The sequence below is a fragment of the Triticum aestivum genome, chromosome 7B, assembly GCF_018294505.1.
Source record: "Triticum aestivum cultivar Chinese Spring chromosome 7B, IWGSC CS RefSeq v2.1, whole genome shotgun sequence".
Classification (NCBI taxonomy): domain Eukaryota; kingdom Viridiplantae; phylum Streptophyta; class Magnoliopsida; order Poales; family Poaceae; genus Triticum; species Triticum aestivum.
In genome coordinates, this window is record NC_057813.1 from 123,098,232 (window position 1) to 123,118,958 (window position 20,727).

Sequence of the window (20,727 nt, forward strand, 5' to 3'; positions counted from 1 at the left end):
ATTAACGAATCGATCTTTGTTCTTTCAGCCATCCGGATCGAGCAAATCTTCAGGCAAAAGGACGAAATGAGGCCCGAACAAAAAGTTGAAGGAGGGCGTAAAGTACAATATCGAGGCAGTCAGACCTAATGGCGAACCATTAGCGCCTAAGAAGATTGCGGACAAGTTCATTCGTCAGTGCGGAGTTCTTGTGAAGGACCAACTCCCGATCTCCCTTCAAGAATGGAGAGAGCCAGCAAAAGACAAAAGACAAAAAGGCAAAGAGGACGCTGCTCCACGTCCAGATGTTACTTTTGTCGACAAGAATCAAAAAGATCTGCTTTGGGATACTCTCATGGAACATTTCACCCTACCAGATCATTTCACAGAAGCAGATGTGCAGAAAGTCAAGGACGCTGCTCTTAGGAAGATGGCGGTTGCATTTAAGAACCACAAGAATCGTGAATGGGACAAGTACGTCAAGGGAGGAAGGAAGACTCCAGTATTCGAGGGAACACTAGAGAACCAACGTGCTCATTGGGACGATTTCGTGAAATTCAAGGATTCGGAATTAGCTAAGGAACGGTCGAGAATAAACAAGAAGAATGCCGAAAAAAGGATAAGTTCCATAAGCTGGGGCCAGGTGGCTATGCGGTGGCAATGCCTAAGTTGGATAAGTATGAGAAAGAGATGGAGGATGCAGGTGCCACTCTGGTTACTAAGAGCTGGCCCCCCAGGGTCAGGACTTGGTTCTATGCGCATGGGGGGGAGTTGGACCCGAAGACAGGCAATGTTTCGACGAGGGCAAGTCTGAAGGGAGCCGACGATGCGATACTTGTTGCAATAGAAGAGGCACGATCGGGGGTGTTCCAGCCCAACAGAGAGAACGACGAGCTTACGCGTGCCCTGGGAAATCCTGAACACCCGGGAAGAACACGAGGCAAGGGCGCTATTCCGTGGTATGAAGGGTTTTCAGACTGGAACACCGACTATAGAACCCGTGCGAGAAAGAAGATTGCGGAGGAGAAGAAGAGGAAGATGGAGGAGGAGCAGAGGAAGCGGGACTATGAACGCCTTCAAGGCCTAGAAGCAAGTCAAGCAGAATTGGTAGTCAAATTCCAGCGGCAGCAGGAGCAGATCGACTCACTTACCCAGCAAAGGGGGTCTTAGCAGCTGCAACAGCTAGCGAATGATCCAGCATTGGATAGCACCGCCCCATCCATGCCGAGAAGCAGCGTGGGTTCTGCCCCGGACGACGCAATGCTGGGTAGATACCCCGTGGATGACATCACGGAGAACACTAGCTGCGAGCTACACGTCAAAATGAAGAACATATCCATGAAGGTGGTGGACGCCGTTGCTTTTACAAATCCCCCCGAGGCAACCTTCCATTGCAACCCGATTCCAGCGGGCTATGCTCGTGTCTTGGTTGATGAGGTGGTGGACCCATATTCGGAGCTAGAGATTGACATTCCTAGAGGTGAACGACGAGCGCTTTCTCGGAGACGCCAACCATCGTATCATCCTATGGAAAAAGGATTGCATCATCTTTCGAAGGCCACCGACACTGCGTCAGCCGATTCCTCGTCGAAGTCCGCCACCGAGTCAGCAGTCTCCCGCTCCTACAAGTCCACCAAGTCCGGCAAAGTGTCAGGCCACTCCTCCTCCAAGTCCGGCAAAGTGTCAGGCCACTCCTCCTCCTCCAAGTCCGCCACAGCGTCAGACGTCCACTCCTCCTCCATGTCCGGCACAACCTCAGGCCACTCCTCCTCCAAGTCCGGCACAGCTTCAGGCGGCCACTCCTCCTCGTCCAACTCAGCCTCGTCAGCCGTCTCCGCCGCCTCAGCAATCGCAGAAGAGACACCCCACAGCTATGGTGCGTAGCGGTACGAGTCGAGGTAGTACAGGAAGTACAGGCGGAGGCAAGCGATATAAATATGGTCCAAGCCTCACGCCTCTTCCGCAGAGGGCTTATGACAGGTCCGAGGAGGAAATCGCAGCCATATCGAAGTCCGAGGTGGAAGCCCATTTTGCACCGAAATCGCCACCACCGACAAGGGAGAAAGTGCCTGAGGAAACGATTGACCACTTCATTCGTATGGCTCAACCACCAGCTCCCAAGCCTGTTGACACAGACTATGAGCGCCACATTAGGAAGTTAAATCGAGCACGTCTACGTAAGGAGGCGAGCTCGGGATTGAGCAAACAAGAAGCAGCTGTCAAAAAATGCGGGAAAACCATTCCCCAGCTGGGAGAACAGGCGGCGTAATCGATCCCCTCGCTTGTTGTGCCAACAACACGTGACAGTACGCGCGCCCAATATTATTGTGGGCAAACAGTTTACGTTCCTGAGGTGGGCAATGTGGTAATAACGGAGGAGCATATAATGCAGGCTGAAGTTCTCAAAATCACTGTTGGACAACTCCTCGAGATCGAGCCCATGCCTGTGCTTAGAGAGGATGAAATAAAACGGAAATATGTCCGGGGCCAACCTTTGGTCGAGCCAGACAAGGTCAAGAACCTCCCAACGAGAATGTATGAATTTCATCAATGGTACATGAACATTACCAAGATTTTCGATCGATTGTCCCTCATGGTGAATATCAAGGAGGAACATTACTACCATGAGAAAGCTGTGTCCGTTGAGTATTCTGAATTGTTTCAGTTATATAATCAAGACGCACTCGACAAATCTATCGCCAGTTGCTATTGTCTGTAAGTGATTTCTTTCTGTAATTTAAGTCTCAAGCTAGCTGTAGTGATCCTTTTGATCAATCATTACCTGTAATTAACCTCACTATATTCTTTTCTGTGGTATTATATGCAGGATGAAGATGTATGAAATGAGAAAAGGTGGACGCTTTGGCATTGGGTTCATTGACCCAAACACCGTTAATGAATACACATGGAAAATAGATCCACGTCATCAAAAGGCCGCAGAGGACAGCATGCTAGAGTTCTTGAAGCGCCTCAAATACAATGAAGATATACTACTTCCTTACAACTTCCAGTGAGTCACACTATCTTGTACTATAAATTCTCTGTTTTTGCCTACTAGCTAGCTACATGTTTTTGCTTACATATGCCCGCTTAATTAAGACATGCAAACGTGTGTGCATGCAAATTTTACTGGGTCTTGTGTATCATTAAAGTTGACGCCGGAACAGTTGAAATACTGGACTCACTACTCAAAGAAAAAACTGACTATAACATCTTGTTTGGGATAGTCAACAGGTAATTTCAATCATTATTAACTATATATCTTGGCCTATTTAGTTCGTCATTTCATGATATGAACTATTTAATAACCCCTTTATTCATTTTCTTTGTCGGCGGGCAGGGCTTGGGCAAGGTTCATCAGCGTCACGGAAGGCGAATGGAAAGAAAAGCTTAAATGGGGAAGACCCAAGGTAAGTAATTAAGTAGTACTAGCTAGCTAGCTAGCTGCCATCTCTTTAATTATCATGCTTGATTAATTATTATCTGATCAAATTCCATTCTCCTAAAGGCCCTCAAGTAGGCGCAGGGGACTGATCTATGTGCATTCTACGTTTGCGAGAACATTCGCATGATGGCGTCCGAAAGGATCAGATCTCAAAGACAGGAATGGGTACGCTTGTCAAAACACTATTCACAATTTTTACACCATTATCGATATCTAGTCACACAACTAATACACATGCATATTGATCTCCTTCTTAACAGTTCAGAGAGGTGCCGGAGAAGCTCCTAGAAACGGAGCGCGTAGAAGCACTTCAAGAGGAAATAGCGGGATTTTTGCTCGACCAGGTCATAAATCCGAAGGGAGAATACTATTACCCGCTACCGCCCCCATGAAAACCACTTCCAATTGTCATCGTGCTCCGAAGGCACCAATTAGGCTAATGCCACTGGCTCCGAAGGCAACATGCATATGTAGGAGAAATTGTATATAGCTATACATGTGTGTATGTGTGAATTAATTAATATGATGGTTTGTGAGACATTGATGATATATATATGCATGATTGGTTCTACTAGAAATTCTATATATATATATATATATATATATATATATGCATAACATGTACAATATGTAGTATCGTAAAATACCAGCAAACGAAAAAGAATTAAAATGGAAACAAAAAATTAAATGAAAAAGAAATCATAAAACTAAAAACCCCCCAAACCTTATAGTACCGGTTGGTCTTACCAACCGGTACTAAAGGGCTCCAGGCCCCTGGAGCTGGCTCGTGCCACGTGGTTTCCCTTTAGCACCGGTTCGTACTGAACCGGTACTAAAGGGGGGGGGGGACTTTAGTACCGGCACTAAAGGGCCTTACGAACCGGTGCTATTGCCCGGTTCTGCACTAGTGTATGCTTGCCACCATGGATCTTGGTGATCCTACAATCGAGCAAGAGAGACCTTCGATTTGGGTCCTTGTGGATACACCTCCAATTCTTCCCCCATATGAGCTTAACATAGTTATTAAGTAATTTATATTGCTTATTTCAAAATAGTTGACAACTTATCTCCATTGACAGCTTATTTTCATTCTTCAAAGAATGTGCGGAAGATGGTAGACAGAACCTGCTACACCGAAGGCTCCGAATTAACTTATCAGGAGAAAAATCATCTGGTCGCATTTTGTACTGATCTTGAGAATTACAATATCTACAATCAAACTCCTCAAGATTATGGTCAATACGTGCCACTAGTGCACGTGTTGAGCTACGGTAACTACCATGGAGATACCCTGGTAAGATTATTTTTTACTATTACAACATCCGTGCATCTTTTTGCACACTTCTAAAACTAGTACATCATTGCTAACTACGAAGTTATTACTATGTTTTTCAACAGATAATTCCGAATGATTGTGTGCCTCATCTGATGTATACGCATGGTAGCCTTCATGTTTTGAACATACAACCAGGTCGTCCTACGAATCTCAATTGTCCATACCTGGTTTCTAAAAAAAGTGGAGACATAACAATCAAAGAATGGAAAAAATGTATGGACACTCGTAAGGAGCTTCTTGGAAGCAACAAGCAGCGAAGGGCAAGAATTGGAGACAGGATGATCGCCATTCTTCATAATGGAGAGTCAGTGTCTATATTGTTTTATGCTATTTTACCTTAAGGGTGTTTAGGTCCTATCTGATACTGATGATCATGTGCTAAGAACAATTATGTAGGGTTGGGTTCGATGACTATGAGGATGATGATCGTATGACTTATTATTAATAACGAGTAGAAGTTGTATGATGATGCATGATATTAGTAGGACTTGTTATTATATATGATGATGTATGATGCGAGCATGCATGAGCATGTTATATCAGCGGGTGAAATGAACATAGCAGCAGCGTTGATAAACCAAGGACGAAGATATAAGAGAGGACACTTCTCTCAATTAGCTAGCTAATAACAACCTAAAAAAACTTCAAAACCCCTAAAGCAGCCACTTTTGTAAAAAAAAACATGGACTTTTGGTCCCGGTTGGTGCCACCAACCGGGACCAAATGCCCCCCTAACTGGGCTCGGCGGACCGGCCACGTGGAGGCACATCTGTCCCGGTTCGTGTTTGAACCGGGACTAATGGGTGGAGGTATTTGTAACGACCCATTAGTCCCGGTTCATGAACCGGGACTAAAGACCCTTACGAACCGGGACTAATTGGTGTTTTTCTACTAGTGAGAGGAGAGAGAGGGGAAGAGGACAAAAGCAAGGGCAGGTGGCTGCCATGTGCGGACGCGAGGACGCAGACGGGTCGTCCGCGGCTGTCCGCTTTGCCTCAAACCCATCTCAAATTTGATCTGGATATGGGGTTAAAACGGACACTGAACAAACAAAAAGATAAGATAGGATTGCGCGGTGGGTCGTTGGTTTTGTCCGTTTGCATCCAAACGGACGCCCCCGGATAATTTGGGGTTGTGCGGTGGAGTTGGCCTAACTATCCTTTGTACGGGACACCTGACCTATCCTACTCGACTTCCGCGTGTACAAGTCCTGCAGCACCAAAAATCTCATTCGGCAGCGCCCGAGCACGCAGCTCGAGGAACGGATGACGGCCGGCAATCGCCCCGGTTCAATTTCACGCCCCAACACTGCCGACCACGGTCACTTCCTTCTCTTTTGTCCACCATCAATCGTACGTACGCCCATGCAGTCCGAGTGTCAATTAGGAGCGGGAAAGGACGAATGCTGTCGAGCATCTTATAACCTGACGTCTTGAACGTGTCGTGGTGCATGGTGGTGTACTAGGCTGTAGCTTATGGCTGCATTTGCCCAACCTATGAAGGCTACTGATTATTTTCTATCAATAAATCAATGTATTCGTCTTCCCAAAATTAAAATAAGCATCCATCTTCCTACACGCATGATGATGTTCCAAATAAGCAAACATAATGAGCTATCCAAATGAGCTGAATGCAAAAAAACACATACCCCATCGTTTTCGCATTTGAAGAACACCCATCCGGGATGCTTCGGCGTGCCCGAAGTCAGCCGCAGCACTGTCCGCGGGCAGTCATCGCACTGTATGAGCGGCATCGACGAGCCACAGAGCCTCTGCGCGAGGGCCGAGCCCGGCGGCCGGCCGGCCGAATCCATGCCGGCAAACCGTCGGCGGCGGCGACCGGACAAACCCGCACCTGCATGCGCCGATGAGCCTTTGTCGGGGCTGTGCAAGGTGCTTCCCGACCATTCCATAGCTTGGCGCAGCCGCCGGCGGCCGGGAAAGCCAAATCCGGCCGTCCGCGATGAAACGCCGCAGATCCGCAAGGTCCCAGCCCGCCGACGCAGGGGGAGGGGTGGGGGGCCACCTCGTGCGTCTGGAGGCCTTTCCGCGTGCTCCCGCCGGCCACTTTCGCCGAAATCTTGGGCGACGACGGTGCAAGGGGGCGAGGGGAGGTGGTTGGTGGGGAAAAGCGCGGGCTGAAATGTCCCCGCCTCCAACCTCTCCCGCTATATGCAGGGCACCGACGAGCCAGGGAGGGGCGAATACGCGGGTTGGGGCCGAGTTTTTGCCACGCCCCTTAAATGTTTTTGCGGGTCTGCCGCGTTTGCGGTGTCTGTTCGGGCGGGGTTTTCGTCGCCAGCCCGCATTTTGGCAGTTATTTTGCGGGTCGGTTTTTTTTGCAGGGTCTGGTAGAGTTGCTCTCAGGGTAGTACATGCTCCCTCCCCGCAAAAAGAAAAGGAACATTGTACATGGCCTAAACCCACCAAGGTTTGGAACTAGAGAAAGTACTTCCTGGCCGAGGAACTACCACATATGCAGGTATGGAAAGAATGCCTAGCTAGTATAGATTCGATCGGTTGCATGCTTTATCAAAGGCTCGTTCGATGGCTAATATGTGAACGCCCTTTAAAAAAAAATGAACGCTCGCCACCCAAACGAGTGCAGCATATATACACGGCCCCGTCTTCCTTTCCCGGTCCTGCAGGAGCGCCGTCGAGACCCAGAAAAGATTCACAACTCTGGAAAGTGTTCCTTTCGTGTCCTCACGGGCAAATGGGAAAAGGACGGCCGTGATGCATGTTCAAAGACCACACATGCACCGATCCACAAGGTGTACCGATGGTGCATATATAGACTCCTGTACATAAACGTGTCCATCCATCGGATTCGGTGATCCACACATGCATCCATCGGATTCTGATGAGCTGCAACCGCGAGAGACCGAGGGTACATACAACGGCTTTGCCGGCGCGGATATGGTGTGGGGCTCGGGCGCTCGCCAGTCCGATTCAACAGTAATGGCATGGGAACGAACGGGACGGCGACGACGACGCGATGCTAATATCACCCGGGCTGGGCTGCGTGTAAACAGTTGACTGAACAGGGGTGGCGGGGCGCATATGTGCGTGCCCGTCGTGGCGTTGTCGGCACCGGGCCGTCGCGTCGACCGTCGCCTGTCGCTACACGTGGCGAAGAAGAGGAGATACGATCGCCACCATCAGGCCTGCCTTGACGTCTTTCTTCTCGACCATCGACGGGCGCTACCACCACAAAAGAAAGAGAGCATCGATGTGATGTGAGGTAAAAAAGCGAGATTCTGCGGGGAGTGCGGCGTTTACGGCAAGCGGATGTGGAATCGTCCGCAGTTAAAAACGGGTGCCCCTGAAGAAAAAAAAAAGGTGGACTTCCTCCTAGGTATGGCAATGGGTACCCATTACCCACGTACCCTGCGGGTAAAAATCCTATTAGGGTAAGGGTATGAGACAAAAAATTACCCATGGGTATATAAATAGGAAAAAGTTAAACCCATCGGTGTAGAGCGGGTACGGGTATGGGATCGTATAACCCATACCCACATACCCATGTACCCATATAAAATCTGTATGAACTCGAAATTATCTCTAAACTTTGTCATAAATTTGTGAACTCAAAATGTATGACTTATGTGAAAATGTTTCAATGTATTGTTATTCAAGAGAAAGTGATGTTTTTTATTAAGTATGGTGTTGTTTATGATGTGTTGTTGTTTAAAAGTGTGTCTTGTTGCATAATATGTTATTTGTTTATAGATTATAATTATATGTTGTCGATTATGACTACTAGTTTGTCAAACTGATGCTTTGCAAACATGGGTAATTTTACCCGCGGGTGCCCATCTACCCTATCGGGTAACGGGCATGGGAAAAAATTATACCCATTGACGGGTATGGGTAAGCGTGATGGGTAAGCCAGGAGCGGACGGGTAAGGGTATGGGGTAGCTCCACCCATACCCAAACCCTGCGGGTGCCATCTCTACTTCCTCCTCGTAGGCTGGGCTCGCATGCGCTTTTGTAGCGTCGCCGACATGATACGCCGGAGTGGTGATGTGCATTGTGGCCGGCTTTTACCTGTTGGGACTGTACGTACAATGCTTTTGTATGATTGAAATCCTTTGATATGTTTTTTTACAAATAATCCATCGTTACATCCAGCCAGAATTCTTGGTACAATCATTTTTTTCTCCATCAACATTTACGTGGTCTTCTAATCCTATTTGAATTTCAAAAGATCATGCAGCAAGTAGTGACCCTAAAACTCCATCAATCAAGCAGTAGTCTCCACATGCATAGCTATCCTTGTACGGGACACCTGACCTATCCTACTCGCCTTCCGCGTGTACAAGTCCTGCGGCACACCACAAAAAAATCTCATCCAGCAGCGCCCGAGCACGCAGCTCGAGGAACGGATGATGGTCGGCAATCGCCCCGACTCTTTGTCCGGTTCCATTTCACGCCCCAACACTGCCAACCGCGGTCACTTCCTTCTCTTTTGTCCACCATCACTCCGCTCGTAGTACGTAGTACACCCATGCAGATGCTGTCCGAGTGTCAATTAGGAACGGGAAAGGACGAATGCTGTCGAGCATCGTACCGTGGTGCATGGTGGTGTACTAGGCTGTAGCTTAGGGCTGCATTTGCCCAACCTATGAAGGCTACTGGTGGACCAGTGATAGCTTTAGTGCCCAATTGTCTGTGCACGTCCTCCCAGCCTTCTACTAGAAGGGATGTCACGTAAACCACAGTAATCGTGATATCCTCCTTCACATTCATATGGTTAAGCCTAAAATGATTGTAATTAATTTGTAAATTAAAAATCTATTATATACATTTACAAAAATAACATATAAACAAAACTATGGTGCAATAAAATTATTTTTGATTTATTTTTTACATACTACAATAAATTCACACAGTGGTTGCTACAGTAACCATGACATCCATTCTTGGTTTTGCACACGCATTTCACTGTACCTTCGTGACATCCCTTGAGGATGTTAGAGGATCCACTTCCGTCCCAACCCCTTCTCAAACGTCCAGGCGGGCCGCCCGAACACTGACCGGTCATGATTTTTCGACCCAGACGGATGCCTCAAATGGGCCTCAAATGTCCGGATCGACCGACACCCCTCATATCCAGCCCAAATATGAAGCGGATATGGGGCGACCGGGCACGCCCGTCACGTCAGACCCGACCAACGCTGGCCCGCCCGACCTCACACAGATTCGTCCCAGTTCGCTCGCCGGAGCAAACCCTAGCCACTTCACTCCACTCCCCCCCGCCACGCCACCCGAGCTCACCTCCGCTGGTTTCCAGCCTTCTCCGTCATGGCAGGCAGCGGATCGGACTTCGACCAATCCGGATCCGTCGACTGGGGTGTCGTCCCGTGTGGGCTGGAGGAGGGTATGGCAGTCCGCCACTCCCGGGAGGACAACGCCTGGCCGTCCGACGGATCTGTCCGCCGCAACTCCATAGCTTCGGCTCACCAGGCGCTCGGGTCCTCCGGGGATGGATCCTCATTGTCCCGGTTGCCGAAATTCCTCTCCTTCCCCATCACTGGTCGGGCGGACTATGAGTACCACCGGGACCGGGTGGCCCTCCGTGGGAAGGAGAGGATAAGGGCCGCTGAGGCCCGTATCAAGGCGAAAATGGCAGCGGCACGGGCGGCCTCAGAGGAGGAAGCCATCCCACGTCCGCATTGTGAAGAAACGACAGTGGAGTAACACGCGTGCCCTCGCTCGAGAGCAGAATCGGGTGGTCTGTGCCATGGCCGGACTGCCACCGAAGGAGGAGAAGGCAGACAGTGACGACGAGGACAGCTCCGACGACGAGCAGATCCGGCTCGATCCGTACTGCGTTTTCGACCGATACTTCTGCGAGAAGGACGACAAGAGCGCCGGTAAGGGCGATGGCAGCCGTGGATGAACTCCACCATAGCTGGATGAACTCCACCATAGCCAAACATACTAAATTTTGGTAGTCTGATGACATGTTTAGTGTAGTGTGATGAAGTAACCAGACGATGTGTGTTCATCAACGTAGTTGTATGAATTTGTATGGATTTAAGATATGATAATTGCTGAAATTTAGTCTATTTTTGGACAACCCAATAACTATTTCAGAAATTCCTAAATAAATCCTAGAGGCCCACTTAGCCCATTTGTGCAAGGCAAGGGATACTACTAAAGTTTAGTCCCACATTGCTAGTTGAGTGGGAGTTGGACCTCCTTATAAGGGAGGTTCTTTCCCCACTTGTATGAGCACGAGAACAAGAGGGACATCCACACGCGCTCCTCCTCCGTCGCCCGCCTCGCCACGCCTCGTCACGACGCGACGCGACGCGATGCGACGCGGGTTGCGGGAATGAGCCGAACCGATGTCTAAATTTTTGCCATGCACTACAGGTATACGAAAGGTCACTCGGAAGCTGAAACATTTTTTCTGTAGTGGACACTGAATCCGAACAGCGCGCCTCTATGGCTGCTGCCTGTTCGTTTCGTCTCCCGCGCTCCCTTCAGCTCCCGGCGCAGCCTCTCGCCTCCTTCTCTTGCGCCTATAAAAGGGAGGTCGCTCCTCTCAGAGAGACGCACCAGAACTTCTCCTTCCTCTCGCCACCGGTTCCAATCTCTGTGCTGCTGTTGTCTTCCTCATCCCGGCTTGCGGCATGCATCGCGAGTCGGGACAGTAGGCCTCCGAAACCGCACCTCTTTGAGTCCTGTACGGGAGAAGGGTGATAAGGTTTTTGGGGAGCGCTCTGCGCAACTACTGACTTCTTCGTCACGGACGCCTCGGACTCCGATGACTACTTCCCCGACGACGACTACTTCCCCGACGTCGACAATCTCCTCGACGACATGGAGGACACCGACCCCAAGTCCAGTGCCTCTGCTCCGGCTGCTGTCGAGTACGTGTTCTTGTTTTTCCTGTTAGAGGTCCTGCCACAGTTCTTTCTTCTAGTGTTTACCCTACACATGTTAGGATCTACATCATATATGCATCTTGATCTACTGTGTGCTCGAGAGATGATCCTTTCTAGCTCATATATGCAGATGTTATTTACCTTCACTTTGTCAAACCGCATGACTTGTTTTATCACTGCTATACTAGTCATGTTTTATCTAGTATTTCTGTTAATAAAATCATTCGGAAAATTGCTCATATTTCCAACAATCCAAAAACCTTATTATAGGCAATTTACCTCGAATGGGTTTGCTGCTTCCATGAGACCTCCTATGTTTGAGGGTATCAACTATAAGAGGTGGCACGTGAGAGCAGTCTTATGGTTTCAAACCATGAGTTGCTATGACGCCACTCTTGGCAAACCTGAAGGAGAGCAAGATGCCCAACAGGCACAAGCTTTTCAGAAAATGGATACCTTGTTTAAGGTTGCGCTCTTGAGTGTTCTTGCTGAGAACATAGTTGATGATTATGCATCAATTGACAATGGAAAAGATATGTGGGACGCACTTGAGGCCAAGTTTGGGGTCTCGGATGCCGGCACTGAGCTGTACATCATGTAGCAATTCCATGATTACAGGATGACTGAAGAACGCTCCGTGGTTGAGCAGGCTCATGAGATACAGTCATTTGCTAGAGAACTTGAGCACTTCAATTGTATCCTACCGGACAAGTTTGTTGCCAGGGGTATCATCACTAAGCTTCCTCCTTCGTGGAGGAACTTTGCTACCTTACTGAAGCATAAGAGACAGGAGTTTTCCGTCCCGGATCTCATTGGTACTCTTGATGTGGAAGAAAAGACAAGAGCAAAGGACACACGTGCTCGAGGTATTGAGGGAGGACCTAGTGCCAATCTGGTATAGAAGAAAAACTTTCAGTCCCACAAGTTCAAGAACAAGGGCAAGCTTGATGGTAAAGCAAAGTTTGATGGGAAGAACAAGGCTGTACAACACACGAACTTCAAGAAGAAGAGTGACAAGAAGAAAGGTGTTTGTCATGTGTGTGGAGATCCTGATCATTGCGCTCCTAGTTGTCCTAATCGCTATGACATGCGTCATCCTGGGAAAGGCGGCAAGACCGCTAATGTTGTCATCGGAGATATTGACATGAAGGATGCTGGGTATGGTATATTTTCCACTATTCTTTCAGTATGTCATTCTCCTGATTGGTTGATTGACACGGGTGCTAATGTGCATGTATGCGGTGATATTTCCTTGTTTTCGTCTTATCAGACCGCAGGGACTTCAACCGTGCTGATGGGCAATGGTTCAAGTGCTTCTGTTCGTGGTGTTGGCACGGCCGATCTGAAGTTTACTTCGGGGAAGATCATGCGGCTGAAGAACGTGCATTATGTCCCCTCCGTCAATAAAAATCTTGTTAGTGGATCTCTTCTGTGTAGAGATGGCTACAAGCTTGTCTTTGAGTCGAATAAATTTGTAATTTCCAAGTATGGAACCTTTGTTGGTAAAGGCTATGAGTCAGGAGGCCTGTTTCGTTTATCTTTATCAGATGTTTGCAATAAAGTTGTTAATCATATTTGCAACAATAGTGAATCAAATGTATGGCATTCACGTCTCTGTCATGTTAACTTTGGTTGCATGTCGCGACTAGCAAAGTTAAACTTAATCCTAGTTTCACCACTGTAAAGGGATGTAAGTGTCAAGTGTGTGTGCAAGCTAAGCAACCTCGTAAGTCTCACGTGACTGCGGAGAAGAGAAATCTTGCACCACTAGAACTTATACATTCAGATCTATGTGAAATGAATGGTGTTTTGACAAAAGGTGGAAAGAAATATTTCATGACGTTAATTGACGACTCCACTAGATACTGCCATGTGTATCTTTTGAAATCTAAGGATGATGCTTTGAATTTTTTCAAGATCTATAAAGCTGAAGTGGAAAACCAACTTGATCGGAAAATCAAGAGGCTTAGGCCCGACCATGGTGGAGAGTATTTTCCAATGAATTTGATGCTTTTTGTGCAGAACATGGTATAATCCATGAGAGGACGCCTCCCAACCCACCTCAGTCAAATGGGGTGGCCGAAAGAAAGAACCGTACTCGAACTGATTTGGTTAACGCCATGTTAGACACATCGGGTCTCTCCAAGGCATGGTGGGGGGAGGCGATATTGACAGCATGTCATGTCCTAAATCGATTCCCCACAAAGAACAAAGAGATAACTCCATTCGAGGAATGGGAGAAGAAAAGGTTAAAACTCTCCTATCTGGGAATATGGGGTTCTTGGCGAAAGTCAATGTTCCAATTCCAAAGAAGCGGAAGCTTGGACCAAAGACTATGGATTGTGTTTTCCTGGGATATGCTTTTCATATCATTGGCTATAGATTCTTGGTTGTAAAATCTGAGGTACCTGACATGCATGTCGGTACGATCATGGAGTCGAATGATGCGACTTTCTTTGAAGATATTGTCGGTGTACTAGAGTAGGGGTACCCTATTACCCCAAACTCGTGCACGGGCAGTTGCAGCGCCCCGCGGCAAGGCTTGCCGGGTGACCGCCAGGACCCTCCGTGGTTCCCTCGAAGACCATTCAAGAACAAAGTACTCAAACCAAGGCCCCGGTAAGAGGAGCTTGCCGGGAAGGCCAACCAAGGCCCCGGCAAGAGGAGCTTGCCGGGAAGAGACGAGACCCCGGCAAGAGAAGCTTGCCGGGAAGGCCATTCAAGGCATACCAAGAAAGCTTGCCACGACGCGCTCTGCGTCCCGGCAAGATCCGGCGAGCGACAAGCTTCCGGACGCGACAAGACGACGGCCGCGGCAAGGAGCTTGCCGCGGGAAACCCCCACTTCGTGCCCGCGCTCCAGCTCACCTGCTAACGTGTCGCTCTGGGACTCTCCCAAGCACACGCGGCGGGAGGCCGTGCAGCTAGGGGTACGTGGTGGCAAGCAGAGATGAAGAGAAGCCCATTGTGGCAGACGGTGGCGCTCCAAACGGTCACTTTTTGCACTGTTTAGGAGACTCAGACAGGCATTTAATGCCCTTGTCCCCTGCCGTCAGAGTTAGGTAGGGTGCACTGTATCCACAGTAGCGGTAGCTGCACCTACCGCATCCTTTTCCATTTTTACCCTTCTTGTCTACGTTGCCCCCTGTCGGTGACCCCTTGAGTATAAAAGGAGGCCCAAGCGCAACGTAGAAGGGGTTCCGCAACTCCGGAAGTTCGGAGGTTCAGCCAGTTCGGCTCGTTCGACACCAGGAACACTCTCACGCTCAGTCTGGCAGCGTCCATCGCTCCTGAGCAAGAATCCAATATACACAAACAAGCAGCAGTAGGGTTTTACGCATCCGTGCGGCCCGAAGCTGGGTAAAAATCGCCCCGCGTGCACTGCCTCGATCCGCTCTTTGTGCGCTCTCCGCCCCCACCGAACCGAAAGGGGCCCTGTCCCCATAGGTGTTGGCGGGAATCAGCATCGCCCCCGACATCTCTAGCGCGCCAGGTAGGGGGCGTCGAGATCGTGCGAACCCGATTCGGCGTGCACGCAAGCTAGATCTTCATCGTCTTCATCGACATGCCACTGAAGAAGAAGAATTCGGAGGCAGCTGTTCCGTCCGCGTCGCTTCCACCGCCTCCGGAGCAAACGGGTGGTGGAGTGGACGCCGGCGGAGGAATGGGCGTCGACGAGGGTGCCCACAGCGCTGCCAAGTCCAAGGACAAGGCGGCACAGACCTCGGCGTCCATGCGCGCACCGCGTCCCTCTCAAGAGGCGCGGGACCAACAGCGTCATAGCGTTCACAGCGCCATACGTCCGCTGACCCAAGATCAAGCTGGTGGTTCGCGCGGCGTTCAAGACCAGCATGCACGCCAGCATGCTGGCCCCAGCGAGGTACGGTCGCCGGGATGGGACGCTGCTCCTTCTAACTTGGTTAGGAGTCCGAGCACGCCCCTCTCCTCGCACCGCTCACCTCTGCCGCCCGCCACCCCAGCAGAAGCCTTGGCGCGGGCCCAGCTGCTCCTGGACTATCCTCCGACGGCGGACAAGACCGACGAATGGAGGGCCACTATCCAGAGCCTCATTGGCTTCGCTAACGGCGACACTACGCGGCGACCAAGCACCTCGCTGCCGCGGCAGGACTGCCAGACGCGAGCCGATGGCAACAAGACTGAGGGAGGTGCGACTTCCATGCACTCTCCACTACGAAGGCCAAAATCGCCGACTCGCCGGGTCCACCCCAACAGCGGCTCCACCGCGTCGTCGGACCCACGAGCTCGTCGCGACCAGCGCCAAGTTCTCCATGAACGACAAAAAGAAGACGCTCGAACCCGCATCGAGCACCGAAGAGAAGCGCGACGTCAATCCGACAAGCGCGCTGGGCTCTCTGTTGACATGCATGCGCCAGGGGAACCAGGTGATCTACCGTACGCGGTAGGTTGTCCTGCGTTCACCCGTGAGCTGCGGCAAGTCCAGTGGCCCAGCACAAAGAATTTCAAGCCAGACGTGCCGGAGAAGTACGACGGCAAGACGCATCCGTCGGAGTTCCTCAGCATCTACACCATTGCAGTGCAAGCTGCCGGGGGATGAGATGACAAGATCCTTGCCAACTACTTCCTACTGGTGCTCAAGCCTAATGTCAGATCCTGGCTCATGCACTTGCCGGACAACTCCATATCTTCCTGGGCTGATCTGTGCCATCAGTTTGTCGGCGCCTTTACAGGCGGCCACAAGCTACATGGCCAAGAGAGCGATCTTCATCTGCTCGCCCAGAAGGAAGGAGAGCCACTGCGCAAGTACATTCAAAGATTCAGCCGTGTACAGCACAACATCCCAGACGTCCACCCCGCTGTGATCATTAGCGCGTTCCATCAGAACATGCGAAATTGAAGGATGAGGGGGGAGATGGCGATGTGTAAGATCAGAGACGTCAGCGAGCTTTACGCCCTAGATGACAAGTGTGCACGCGCTGAAGAGGGGAGGAGGCTCCCCGGAGAGAGTACAGGAGCAGGAGGATCTGACAGTGAGGATGCCGCCCCGGCGAGGAAAGGCTGGCGACGGAACTACAGAAAGAATAAGGGTAAGGAAGTGCTAGCTGTCGAGCAGACCGGCAACGGAGGTGGCGCCAAGGAAGCTAAGGCTGGTGGCTCTGACAAGGAGGCCCATCCTGTGGCGGCCGCCGACAAGCAGGACAGCTCCGGCAGGCAGTATTGCAAGATTCACCGCACCAAGGGTCACGATCTCCAGAACTGCAAGAAGGTCGAACAGCTTGCTGAGCAGCAGAAGGCTGAATACGAGCGACGCGACAAAGAGAAGGCCCAGGAAAGAACTGGTGAATCCGGCAAGAAACGCCCCGGCCGGGGAGGACGCCGCGGCAAGGCCAAGCAGCGGCAAGGAGACAGACCTCCCCGCGGCCGCGACAAGGATGAAGATGACGACGATGACGAAGACGTGGATGATGATGAGGCTGATGAGCAGGAATTTCAGAAAGCCACAGAGGTCCTGTGTGTTGACGGTGGCGCCTCTCTGCATACTTCGCACCGCCAGCTCAAACAGTGGATGCGAGAAGTGAATGCAGCAGAGCCATCCATAGAGTCACGCAAGCCCCTGAAATGCTCCAGCACGCCTATCATCTTCGACATTGGGGATCACCCTGATCGCGTAATTGCGGTCGGGTGCTTGCCGATGTTGGTCTCACCAACTATCCGCAACCTCAAGGTCACAAAGATGCTAGTTGACGGCGGGGCCGGCTTGAATCTCATCTCCTCCGCGGTCCTTCACAAACTCCAGATCCCTGACAGCGAGCTCGAAGAGACCGGCACATTCCAAGGAATCAACCCGGGAAGGAGCAAGCCGAAAGGGAAGGTCACGCTGCCGGTCACGTTTGGCAGCGAGCTGAATTTCAGAACTGAGAGGGTCACATTTGACGTTGCCGATTTTCCATTGCCCTACAATGGGATCCTTGGCCGTCCTGCGCTCGCCAAGTTTATGGCAGCCTCTCACTATGCATACAACGTGCTCAAAATGCCAGGCCCGATAAGTGTCATCTCTGTCCCCGGCGACAAGAAGGATGCCCTTATCTGCGCCGACAAGATCTACCGGGAAGCAGCAGCCGCAGCCGATCACCACACGCTTGCCACTGAAGCTCCCGGGGGGAATAAGAAGGCCAAGTCCGGCAAGAGCTCTGATGCCCACTCCGGCAAGCGCACCTCTTCGGAGTGCTGCGCTACCGTCGAGGACGCACCATCGAGCTCCACCGGCAAGTGCAAGAAGACGATGGCAGCTCCACCCGAGACCAAGAAGGTGTCCGCCAAGGAGGACGGCACTGGTGGTACCTTCACCATCAGTGCCACGCTCGACCCCAAATAGGAAAGCGTGCTCGTTGCTTTCCTGCGGGCGAATGTCGACGTGTTTGCATGGCAACCGTCTGATATCCCCGGTGTTCCCAGGAAAGTAATCGAGCACCACCTTGCCGTTTGTCCTCATGCGCGGCCCGTCAAGCAGAGAGTCAGGAAGCAAGCGGTGGAGCGCCAAGAGTTCATTGCAGAAGAAATCAAGAAATTGGAAGCAGCAGGCCTTGTTAGAGGAGTGCTCCATCCCACGTGGTTGGCCAATCCTGTAGTCGTGCGCAAGGCGAACGGGAAATGGAGGCTTTGTATAGACTTCACTGATGTCAATAAAGCTTGTCCCAAAGATCCATTTCCCTTGCCGCGCATTGACCAGATTGTTGACTCCACAGCTGGATGTGATTTGCTATCATTTCTTGATGCGTATTCAGGATACCATCAGATCTTCATGGCAGAAGAGGATGAGGAGAAAACCACATTTATCACCCCTTGTGGCACATACTGTTTTGTACGGATGCCCTTTGGGTTGAAGAATGCTGGTTCAACATTTGCAAGAGTAGTCCATGTCGCTTTTGAGCCACAGATACACAGAAATGTGGAAGCCTACATGGATGATATAGTGGTCAAGAGCAAGGACAAGGCTACCCTGATCCAAGATTTAGAAGAAACTTTTGCAAATCTGCACAAGATCAACCTTAAGCTCAACCCCGAGAAGTGCGTGTTTGGAGTCCCTTCCGGCAAGCTTCTCAGGTTCTTTGTGTCTCAGCGGGGAATTGAAGCCAACCCCGACAAGATTAAGGCCATCGAGCAGATTGAAGCACCGAAGCGCGTCAAGGATGTGCGAAGGCTTGCCGGTTGCGTGGCTGCTCTCAGCAGGTTTATCTCTAAGTCTGCTGAGCGCGCCCTGCCATTTTTCAAAATATTGAAAAAGGCAGGTCCAATGAAATGGACTCCGGAAGCGGAGGCTGCGCTGCAGGACTTGAAGAGGTACCTGTCCTCCACTCCAATACTTGTCGCACCTAAGCCACAAGAAAAGTTGCTGCTGTACCTAGCGGCAACCAATCAAGTGGTTAGTGCTGCGTTAGTAGCGGAGAGGGAGGCGGACGATGAACCAGCAACCGCGGCAAGTGAATCCAGCGACAAGCAGGGGGCTTCTCCGACAAGCTCTGGTCCGGCAAGCTCTGGTCCGGCAAGCTCTGGTCCCGACAAAGATGGATCTGCGCAGATATGCAAGGACGTGCAGAAGAAGATGGTGCAGCGCCCAGTTTACTTTGTCAGCTCCCTTCTCCAGGGGGCTAGGTCGAGGTACTCTGGTGTGCAAAAGTTGCTTTTCGGCCTTCTCATGGCCTCGAGAAAGCTGCGCCATTACTTCCAGGCACACGAGATCACAATTGTCACTCGCTTTCCGCTGAAGAGGATACTGCAGAATCCAGAAGCAACATGCAGGATTGTCGAGTGGGCTTTGGAACTGTCAAGTTTTGGCCTCAAGTTTGAGAGCACTGCAACAATCCAAAGCAGGGCATTGGCAGAGTTCATAGCAGAGTGGATGCCAACTCCAGATGAAGAAATTCCAGAGACGAGCATCCCCGTCAAGGAGACAAGCAAAGAGTGGCTGATGTACTTTGATGGTGTCTTCTCGCTGCAAGGCGCCGGTGCTGGCGTGCTGCTTATCGCACCACCGGAGAGCACCTCAAGTACATAGTTCAGATGCACTTTCCCAAAGAGCAAGCAACCAACAATACTGCAGAGTATGAAGGATTGCTTGCCGGTCTCAGAATCGCAGCCGACCTTGGGATCAAGAAGCTCATTGTCAGGGGTGACTCGCAGCTTGTCGTCCGCCAAGTGAACAAGAACTACCAGAGCCCGTTGATGGAAGCATATGTTAATGAAGTGAGGAAGCTAGAAGAGCGCTTTGATGGCCTACAAATGAAGCATATCCCAAGAGCTCAGAATGACATTGCTGATGTCCTGTCGAAATGCGCTGCACTAAAGTTGCCTGTGGAACCAGGGATCTTTGTGCTCAAGCTGACTCAACCATCCGTGACACCATCAACTGGGCAGAATAAGAAGAGGAAGTTGGTTTCTGGTGACTGCTTTCCGGCAGAGCTCCCCGAAGCCGCTGCCAAGAAAGTCCCCAAGATCAACACCAACGATGCTGAGGGGCAGTCTGCTCCGGCAAACCTTATGGTTTGTTCCGTCGAAGAAAACACTCCCGACAAGTTTTGCTCCGGCAAGCTTGCCGGGGAATATCACGCTCCGGCAGAACCGCAGGTTCTTGCCGTAGAAGCGGATGTTCTCGCAGCAACAGATATGCCTTTAGTCCTTGTTGCCGAGCCGCAAGCTCCAGCATGGGCGCAGCAGATTGTCTGTTTCCTTCAGACAGGAGAGCTTCCCGAAGAGCAAGAAGAAGCTGAAAAAGTAGCCCGGCAGTCAAGTATGTACAAGTTTGTCGACAGCACACTGTACAGAATAAGACTCAACGGTGTGAAATTGAAGTGCATTCGCCGGGAAGATGGACAACAGCTGTTGGCAGAGATACATGGAGGCATATGTGGTCACCACATTGGCGCAAGAGCACTTGTCGGCAAAGCATTCCGACAAGTCTTCTTCTGGCCGACAGCCCTCCAGGATGCAACTGCACAAGTAACCAAGTGTGAGGCATGCCAGTTCCATTCCAAACAGATACACCAGCCAGCTCAAGCTCTCCAGACGATCCCTTTATCCTGGCCATTTTCG